Genomic DNA, 11,359 nt, shown 5'->3' with positions numbered 1-11,359 from the left:
ACAATAACCTATAAGTGTGTGTGTGTGTGTGATAAATACGGGGTTGTAAAAGTGTGAGTAATTATATATTGTGATACGAGATAAGTGTTATATAATATTCAAGATGGCGTGGCCTCCTAGATCCTTGACCCCGGATTTTGGGTGCCATACATTGCATCAAAGTTATAATGAAGACTTCACTCCTGCTGTAGTTACTATGGTAATAGATGATGAAGGCAGAATTCACCCATCACCACCATCTACTGATATCTTATCAGTTCCTCCATTGAATGTCTGCACAGAAGCTGAATCTTCAGATTCACAAGTTATAAATACTGATTTCACTTTATTAGCATTTACTTTAAATACTGATTTTGTCTTATCAGCATTTATTATGCAAGTTGTAAATCCTCTTTGTATGATTATATCTAGACCGTATTTAAGGGCTACCTCTAGTTGTATGACCACATACCACTTTTCTATAGCCACCTCTTAATTCTGTAGGACAAATTATCTGAGCCTTTTCAGTGAGTTGTGTGAAAAGATTTAGAGAAAAACAGAATTAAAGAGAGGTATGATCCTTCATGGAAAAGGAGAGGTAGATGAGAGTCAGGATTTAGTAATCCTTGTGAGGAAACTCTAACTATTGAAAGTTATGAGTTGTGTGGTGTGAGGAGTAGTTAGACTACTTTAAAATAATATAGAGATTAAGTGTTACTTGTTATATTTTGTAGGTGCACAGAGTACAAAAGAAACAACTGTTGAACAGCAGACTATAGACCCTCGGTTAAACTCTGATGTACCAAGTGCTGAAAATCTCCATGCAGGTCTAAGTAATGATACTTTCCTGCAGTCCATTTACTCTACTATTCCATCACCTGAAATTCTCCCTGTTGTTGCTGAAGATGTAGTAGCACAACAGTCCATTCATAAATATCTAACCACTACAGGGTCACCACAGCACTCCACTGGTACTGAGATTCTGGAGGTTAATCTTGAAGCTCCAGTTCATCTGACTACAATTCTTGAAGATATGGAGCTAAATGCTGATGGTATGGAAGATTCTGAGGCAGCTGGATCACATACTTTTCCAATTTATGATTCTATCTTGAATGCTGAAGCTGGAGATGAAGTTCAGTAGATAGTTCAAGATCCAGTTGTAAATGAAGAATCTAATGATGGTGAAGAAGCTGTTACTTCAAATGCTTTTATAGATCCTGAGGATGATCTATTCCTCCCTGAAGATATGCCTAAACATCTGAGGCAATAAACGCTTAAGGATTTAGATGCGAAAAAAGCAGGATTATTTTGATGATATATGGAATGCTAAATGGAAAGATGATGCATATCCTATTTCCAGAACCAATACTGTTGAACATCTGGAAACAGCTGAATCAAAGAATCCTTGATTGCTTCAAAGCTGAACTCATAAGGAAATTCAGAAGCAGATTGCACCAATTATTGACCGACAGACTAAAATTGAAGCCAATTAGGATAGATTGGAAGCTAAGCAAGAGCACATGTCTGGACAACTTACAGAGGTACATAATTCAATAGAGCTCATTCTTTCTCTACTACTTGGTGATGATGCATAAAAGGGGGAGAAGTTTGTTAAATCTAAATGCAAGCAGCTCACATTGACAAATGATGATGATGAAAATCCTGATGGAGGTAAAAAGGGGGGACATAAGGATAATGTAAAGAGAAAAGATGAAGAGCTAGTTGGAACTAGTGGCTCATCAAAAGCCGTCACTAGGTCTCAATCTAGACAAGGTGGAGAAAGTAGGAGAAGTGAAAGAAAAGTACAATCAAAGAACTGTCTGTGACAACAACAAATCAACAAACTCTTAAAGTCACAACTGCTGATGATGACCAAGGCATTCTAGAGATATAAGCTGGTGTAGAAGCAAGTCAGTATCTTCAAACTTTGAAAGTAAAAGGAAAAAAGACAACTATGTTCTACAAGGACCCAAAGATTCAAGAATTTGACTCTGAGGTGAGTAGAAGAATATTTAAGAAAGAAAATCTTGGTGTTGATCTAGAATAACTAAGGCAAATGGAGGAAGAATTCAAGAATTCTATGAAGATAGCAAATACTGATGCTGTGATCTCTCAAGATCCTTATGAAGATGATCCCTCTAACAGACCAACCAAAGGGGTAGTTATAAGGGAAGTAAGTCAAGCAAATGCTGGAAGATCTCTGATGTCTCAAGAAATCTTAAATGTTGACAGAAGTCATAAAAAGGAATGAGAAGATAGGAGAAAAATCCAAGCCTCCAAAGCATAAAGCCAAAGATGTTGCTAAGAAGAAATCAGTATCTAAGACATCTAAATCACAAATACTGATAGATCTAATCTATACAGTAGCTTAAGCTTTTGATACTGAAGAAAGAGTTGAAGAAGAAGAAGAAGAAGTCAGTCAAGCTCATCAAAGAATAAAGATTCATGGAGCTGACTGGGCTGAAAAATTGAAGTTAACCTCTGACATTGCTCAAGTTAATGAAGAAGCAAAAAAGCTGTTGTTCAAAAAATCACAACCCCTAATACTACTCATGTTGTTGATTTTTCAAACCTAATTCAAGTTGAGTTATCAAATTCTGATCCTGAAAACATAACCTCTGATAAGCCAGAACTTACTCTTGAAGAAAAGAAAAAGCTACTATAGGGAAGAAAGAAACCTGCACCTAGAAGAGATTCTTCTGAAACATTAAAGAAGATTTACAGTGGAAGTTTTGATGCTAGAAAAACTGGAATCACAAGTGGTCTAGGAAGGTTAGGTGCTGATCCATTTGTAGGAGATGCTTTGATCTAAGGAAGCATGCTAATCTAACAGAGATTGAAGTTAATGTGATGCTTGAAGACTTACAGAAGATCATATCAATACAAATTGTTATTGATCTTGTTGGAGAGAAAATGATTTATTTTCTAGAGTCTGTGAGATGATTACTCTAGAACAGTTGAGAGACAAACCATGGCAGAAATTCAAAATTATTGCTACAATTCTTAAGGTAACCAATCCTGTAACTGCCATATGGTCTACATTTATAAAGAACCTGATAAAGTTAAAGCAAAGAGGGATGCCTTACAAATATAACTAAAGTACGTTGATCAAACTGAATATGATATTGATATGCCTATTGGAGGAGCCAAGATAGAAATGAGTCTAGGAAGGGAAGTCATAACTTTAAATCCTAATGGAAAGAATATTGAATTTCTGGAACTGGATGATCTATCTCTTGGGAAATCAAAGCTACATGATCTCAGGGCTGCCATCTATCAGAATGATGAATCAACAAATGAGCTGAAAGAACACAAATAGAGGATGCAATAATACTTGGATGTAATGGAAGAAAATCTGCTGAGGAAGTTTCTTGAAGAAGCTCAGGACGGTGTTAGAGTTCAGAATGAAGAACAAAGTCTGATAATCACTGTCTGTAAGATTTATGTGTTTATTTGATTTCTGCATTTAGATAGTTTTGATATTATCAATTAGAACTTGTATATAATTATATAATGCACAAGTTGGGAGAGATTGTTAGATATAATTGATGATATCAGGAGATAAAATATCAGGACTTAATATCAGGACTTACTGAAGGTGACATCATCAGTACTTCATGATCAACAGTTGATGTCATCAAGACTTAGTCACTTCAGTAGATATTCGAGAAGGAAAAGGATTGCAGAATTCAAGGCGGTGAAGGACTTCATATTAGAAGCAATCATACATGGATATGTAATAGGTTTCGTCATTGTAATAGAATAAGATTCCTTATTGATTGTGTAATTGTGTATTATATAAGCACATATTAGGTTTACTCTATATGAGTTGAGATAACGAATTATAATATCTTTCAAGATAACCTAGTAGTTCTCAAGGATAATTGTTCATCCTTTGAAAGAGTACTTGTGTAACAGTTTTTATCAGATTAATATAGTAATTGTTGATTCTGTTAAAGCTTTATCGAATTGTTTGCATAAACTGTATTCACCCCCCTCTACAGTTGATTGCGGACCTAACAACAACTCTACCATACAATTTAGCCACGTTAACAAGATGGATACCTGAAGTTTAACAACTGGAAAGTGACTCTATTTATCTATAAATACATGAAAAAGTGAAGGAAATAGAGGACAACTAATCAACATTATACACTTCTTCTACATTAAGAACTTTTTTCTAGCTCCCGTCCAAACTGTACTCGTCCAAATTAGAAGAAGTTTTCCACAATGTTTCTTATTATATCATTAATTGTAACCACTTGTAATCATATTGATATGAATATAGTAGAATCATCTTGGTTGGTAACCGTCCCACCCGCAATTTTTACCCTTTTATGGGGGGTTTTCGGAGTAGCAATTATTTGTGTCGATACTATTTTATGTTCTTGTACTTTATTTTGTTTTCTTGTTTCAATTACTTAAACACTAAATCATTTATACTTAACTTCTAACCCGCAAAATTTGGTAAAAATACAGGTTAGTTATTTTGCTTAAAATTAAATGTTTGTAGTTATTATCGTATAATTTTTCAATTTATACATTTATATTTAAGTATACTTATATTTGTCTTTTATATATACTTGTTCTTGATTTAGTCATGTATTGTATATTAACATACTTGATAGGTCTCACGGGTGAGTTTGATAAGTTAAAAGGGGAGATTAAATAGTTTCTCACCTTTTTAAAAATTTAGAGCTTGACTTTTTAAAAGTTTTTATTCTCTTCTTTAACTTTATTTATTTGTAAGTAAGTAAAATTAAGTGCAAAAGGTAAAGAAATGAAAAAATTATAGCATGACACGATCGATTTTATCCTGGTTCGTAATAATGCAACCCCTAATGAATCTGCTCACTCTTATTCCAAGCCCCGACTCCTCCCATGACTCAAGATTTTATCCAAAACAAGAAACTTATTTATAGTATGCGGTTAAGTCTTTATAAACTATCCACTTTTAATTTATCTTGGAACATGTTAAGAATCAAATCTGAATCCTGATGATAAGCAAATCATATTACATAATTATATTAAGTCAAATTGTAACCTTAAACGGTAAGCCGTCCTAAAGGATAGCCGTTGAAGAAGTTGCTCATCAACTGATGGGGTGTTTGTAACACTTTTCCGTGAGATTCTTTATTATAGATAACATTGTTGTTATTAATTCAAAAGTCATATTGACTCAACGGATAATTTAGAATAGGATGGCTAATTGTAAATACTCGATGATATGTAATTATGATTAAGTGAAAGTAAGCTACCAATTGCTAATTGAAGCTACATTATTAGTGGCTAAATACATCAACCTACCAACGGCTGCTCTAGTGATTGTCAACGACTAAGAGAACTCACATAGCTGGTGATAATGACTTGACCCTGGTCAAGTCCTAAGTTTGACACAACACATGGGCTGATAGGAATCTGAGTAAAGAAAATGGAAGCCAAGACAAACTTTGCATGTGATCTTGGATTCTGAAGAAAAATAAACATTTGTTTCCATGCAAGAAAAAATTGAGGGATATTCAAAGCAATATATCTAGCCTCACTTATTAAGCCTCATGGGAAAGAATGGAATGGGAAAGATTGGAAAAGCAACCTTGCTGGACCTAGAAGACCCTGTCATGTATTGTCTAGCAAGCATTGTAACTTGGTGATATATAAACCAAGTAATAGCATATAATTCATTCAAATAATAGGTTTACATTTTGAGTGCAAGAGATGGCACTACGCCATAAGTGGGCTACTTCAATGCTTTTTCAAAAGAGTTACAAGCACTTCATTGCGGTATCTCAGAAATTTGAGGTCTATTGTAACACCGTGGAATTGGTGTTACAACAGCCGTTAACCTAGTGTTACATGATTGTGACAGTGTTACATGACATGTCACACTAGCACGTGGTGTTACAATAGTTATTATTTTTATTTATTTAAAATTAAAGTAAATATATTATCATAAAATTACATTTAAAATTCTATTCTGGATTAATCATTACTATAAAATATTATATTTAATTTTATAATTTTTTTTTTAAAACTATTACATTTTATTTCAAAAACAAATAATAATATATCGAAATAATAAAAAACATTTTTACTTATATAAATAAATAGTTAATTTATAAATAAAAAATAAAATAAAATTGTAGTTCCTGAGGTAAAAATGTCTAGGCAGTAGTTTTCCCCCCAACCAAAAATAGACTAAGTCAAAAACACACAAACATACAAACGACAACATACATCTCACTTTCTCTCTCGAGCTACACATCTCTCTTTCTCTCTCAACCCTCTTTCTTCGATTCAAACGTGGATTCAGGCATAGATTAGGTACTTGAATAAACAAATACACACTTTATTCGATTTAGTTACTAACCCATCGATTTTTCTCTTGCAGGTAATTAAGGTTCTTCGATTTGGGGCTTCTTCGATTAAGTGGTAATATATTTTGCATTTTCATTTTTTACTCTTGCATTTAGTTGTATATCTTGTATAAACTGTTTTACTAACAGTTTATATCTTGTCTTTCAAGGTATTGATGTTTTTTAGGGGATTAAAGTGTTTCAGGGGATTGAAGTGTTAGGTGTTTAAAGCTTTCATTAAGGTAAAAATCTTTCACTGGGTTTATGTGTTTATATGTTTATATGTTAATTTTTTTTGTATTTGTTCGATTGGGTTTATTTGTGTTCGATTGGTTTTATTTTTATGTTCGATTGGGTAAAAAACTTTCACTGTATTTATGCATGATGTTTGGGTATGGGTTAATTTAGTGATATGATATGCTATGATTTTTGTAAATTACGTGACTACCTTTTGTATTATGATTTTTATATGTAAGTATTGTGGTTGTCATGTGTTATGATATGCTATGAACAACCGTGTACATATCGTAATTGTTTTGGTAAATTACTCATTAGATAGCCCTTTGCTATGATATGACTACCTTGGTTTTTCTGTTTATGCATTGATATGCGACTAGATTTTAGAAATAGAAACTGATTATGATAATAAAAGCTGGAATAAGACTATTTGATGAATCTTTCTATTTATTGTATAAAAGGAAAAATAAAAAGGAGGAGATATGTAATCTTTAATGTTGTTAATTTGATTGACTTTTTATCATTATATTTTAAATTCTTAACAAAAAAATTTATGTTTTCGGTTAAGATTTTATAACCAATTCTTTATATTAATGTTTGTTCTGAAAGAAATAAACTAAGACATAGTTTCCTCAAAGAACAAATTGATTTGAGATGATTAATAAATGCATGATAATTGTTCTTTATCTACACATTTTAATGCAACATGAAGGATTATTATATCTAACAGTCATGATAATACAATGTGAATGTGTGTGGCTTCAAGAATTACGTTCCAATAATCTTACTGAATGTTTCCTTATTGAAAAGAAAGTAATATTATCACTAATTTTTATAACTTGGGTTGCATAAAGTATATAATATTTTCACCAGTTAGGAGGAGTTATTCAAAAAAGAAATAAGTTGCTTCTAAGCTTTAATTTTATTTTCTGCCAGCTGTTGTTTTGCTACCAGCCCACATTTCTGATATCTTCTTGCAACATATGAAGTAAATAGGACATATCAGTGACTCTGCTTTATGTTGTTTATTACAATAACTTTTATTTCTTTTGTATCTGCCTCCTTGGCACCTGTTTGTAGCCAACTGGGACGCGGTTATCAGGAACCTGGATCTACTCATCAAATCGGATGTTGTCTCTGCCACTTTCGATGTGTTCTTTACTATTACTTGATCCCTATTGTCTTCTGTTGAGGTGTTGACATGTACGCAGAGTAAGGATCTTCAAATGCTTTATCATCACACCTACTAGTTGTCAACTACTCTGGATGTTCTATTTTGCTCAAGTTTGCCAAATCTTTGTGTTCAATATTTGCACAAATTTTAATAATGAACTACACTGGAGACTAAATCAACAACAGTCATTGAGACTAAATCTCTTGTCTTTTCTTTATAAAGAGCTTTATGATCTGTTGATCCAAACCATAATACAAGATTGCTAAATTATGTTTCTAGACTCTTCTTACTACGCCCTAATGCTCCATGTGACTGGAATAAGGTAAAAACAGAATGATAAGTCATATACAAAACTAATGGTGAAAAGGAAAAATTATTCTATGATCAGGATTGTGACAAAAATGAACAATTTAAAATATAATGATAAAAAATTCAATCAAATTAACAACATTAAAGATTACATATCTCCTCCTTTTAATTTAGTTAATTTATATGTGTTGCTCAAATTTTTGTGCAGAAATTACTATCTAATTTGCAATTACTAGTTAACTTAATTATATTCGTTGTTATTGCGGATGCAATTACAGAAATCAAAACAATGTTGTGGTGTATGCATGAAGATTTGGCATCACTCAGATGGAGGATATTGGGTGACTTTACTTGCTAGATCTTTTCATTGTTGTTTCTGATGTTATGTTTAGTTAAACATTGCTGATTACATTCCCAGGCTTTAATCTGTGAACTGGGTATGTTGTGATGGTTGTGATATCTGGGTCCATGCTGAATGTGCCAAAATTTCTGGCAAGCTATTCAAGGTGTGCTCACATTTCATGCCTCATCTGTTTCATTCTTTATTTTCATTGTGCATGTTTTGTATAGTAAATGATTGGTTTTATAGATTTATAAGGACACAGATTATTGTTGCCCTAAATGCAAAGAAATGTTTGACCAGGAGCCATCGTATTCAAGAATGCGGCAATCAAAAGTCAGGTAATAAGTTCATGTCTTCATTTGTACCTCTCTCTCTTCAAGGGAATTTACTTATCAAGTGTCAAGAATATCATCAATTCAAACAGGTCCGTCAATAACAAAGACCGAGCTGTAGTTCCTGACAAAATAATCGTTGTCTCAAAGGTCTTTTCTGATGAAAAGACATTGGCAGTAACAAAGACCTATAATTTACTTATTAAGTGTTAAAGTAATGGATGTAATATTTGAGGTTGATCATCCAGTAATAGAAAGTTTTGCTCGAGGAGGAATGGAAGTGAAAATTCAGGAAAGGTCTTTTACTAGTGATGTTTATTTTCTAAATAAAATATAGTAGTATTGTTGTGCAGTGCAAATGATATTTATTTAATTATAATTACTCTAATTGTTACTTCTTGCAGATACATACTGCCAAATATTAGTAATGAAACATTTTCCTTAAGCGAGTCGCAGTGTCCATTACTAATTGTGATTCACATGTCTTTTTTTTATCAATACAATATTTATATTATAACATTGTACTGTTTTTAATTTTAATTTCCCTTTTTTCTTATTTTATACTAATTATTAATATCTTGTTTGTTGGGATTCGTTTGAGGATGACAAATCCAAAATTCTTCTTTTATAGGGTGTAAATCCAGATCCTAAAGATATGCATAAAATCACTTTCAATATTGAGAAGTGGGCTGCAATTCACGTGTTCTCTGCAGATCTGGTGGCATGGCATTTGAAAAGAAGCAGAATGTAACAAAAATATATTATCAAACTTGAGAATGTTATGGAAATGTAGTTAATAAGTTTTGTTATAATGCTATTGGAATTGTTGTATAACATAGCATATTTGTAACTGGGATTGTTGTCTAAATAGATGATGTATCTCAAATTTTATAAAAATAACTTTTGCACTTATTCTGGTATAATTTTTTATATATTGTAGTCTTACTATAATGAAACCTACTATTGCACAATAAAAACACACTAGTGTTACATTACACAAGCAGAGTGTTACATTAGACTATGTGGGTCCCACATGTAGATTCCTGGAAAGACAATGGAACCCACTTCTACAAAATAATTTCAACCTAATGTAACATTTATAATCTGTTACAATTGGAAATACAATATTATATTAAGGGCCTATTGTAATATTTTTCTTTCTGTTACAGTTGATAGCTAAAGTGTTACAATAGGGGGCCTGATGTAATGCTCGCCAGTGTAACACCTCCTAGTGTTACAATAGACCTATTGTAATGCTTTTGGGTCTATTGTAACAGTAGAAATGCATTGCGTTGGGCCACTTATTGCGTAGTGTGGAGAGGTCCCCCTCTGATTGAAACACTATAAACTACAGTTGAGAGATTAATTTGTAACCGTAATAGATTATTTTTTTAATTTAAACCTCATGTGGCAAGTCGAAAAATAAACCACCTAAAATTTTTGAATATCTGTGTTCATTTTTCATTTCCCATATATGAATTATTGTGAACATGTAAATTTGTATTCAACCCCCCTCCACTGTACAAATTATTCTAAGTTGATTGTTAGTGGACATCAATTGGTATCAGAGCAAGACTTCAACAAACAAAAGGCCTAAAGATCATGAAGCTAATTAAATCAACCATGGTGAAGAATGAGGTAGGAGCCCAAATTTCAGAGTGGAACAAGTAATTTCCAAATCTGTCTCTCATGGCAAAAGATGATTATTTGGAGATAACCTTAGGAAATAGTCAAGTAATCACAACTGATCTCTCTAATTGAATAAGGGTGAATGTCAAGAAAATATCAATGATATGTCTTCTGAATTATACAACTTTCATGTCAATCTAAAATCTCCTAAAAAGGAAAATGCTAGAATTGAAAATGTAAATTCCTTGTTATTTGAGAGAAATAATTTACTAGACACTCAGTTGCTTGATTATGAGAATTCCAAGAAAGATTGCCTAGCTGCTAAAAATAATTTGCTGAGGATATTGATGAGAAAATAAATTCTAAAAAGGCAATTAGATTTTGAACAAGCAGTAATTTCCAAATGGAAGGAATCAAGGGATGTAGTAAGAAAATTCATACAATTAAAATGTGTTGCATCCTTATGTGAAGATACTTGGAAAGAAGAAAAAGAAACTTGAACAAGATAATTCTATTAATAACTGTGCCTCAATGAATAATAATTATCCTTTGAAGGAAGAGAAATCACGGGGTAAATATTATTTGATAAAAGAAAATATCAGTACTTGCAAATTGGACAAGTTAAATGAAGATGATGAACCAATGAGCAAGAATAATATGAAAATAGAAAGCAACAGAACCAAAAGGGTTGAGCTTAGACACATGGATTAATTGTCCAACAAGAAATTGAAGGAAAATTTGGAGCCTAGGGAACTAGAGGAAGAGCAACGGGAATGGCAAAGTAGGGATTAACAAGCACATCGGCTACACTCCTGATAAATATGCTCCAAGGAAAACTTGTGTCAAGTGTGGTATTGCTAATCATTTATCTGCTAGCTGTAAAACTGTTTCCCTGCCTGTCATGTTTGTTCCTTCTATGTCTATGTATGTCATGTCAAGTATGCCGAATGAGTTTAGTCAGAATAGTTGTAACATAGCAGTCACCTTTAATCCTTATTATTTT

The 11,359-nt window shown here is 32.5% G+C and overlaps 1 long non-coding RNA gene across 1 annotated transcript; it reads left to right on the top strand.

Moving 5' to 3' along the window:
• Positions 1 to 6,179: 6,179 nt before the first annotated feature.
• LOC141698332 (uncharacterized) lies at positions 6,180 to 9,077 on the top strand. The gene is made up of 5 exons (XR_012565067.1): positions 6,180 to 6,408; positions 6,503 to 6,574; positions 7,650 to 7,781; positions 8,331 to 8,558; positions 8,696 to 9,077. It is a non-coding gene; the product is annotated as an uncharacterized LOC141698332 (long non-coding RNA).
• Positions 9,078 to 11,359: the final 2,282 nt, after the last annotated feature.

Source organism: Apium graveolens, chromosome 11 (assembly GCF_009905375.1).
Source record: "Apium graveolens cultivar Ventura chromosome 11, ASM990537v1, whole genome shotgun sequence".
In the NCBI taxonomy this organism is placed as follows: Eukaryota; Viridiplantae; Streptophyta; class Magnoliopsida; order Apiales; family Apiaceae; genus Apium; species Apium graveolens.
This window is presented reverse-complemented; position numbering and strand designations above follow the sequence as displayed.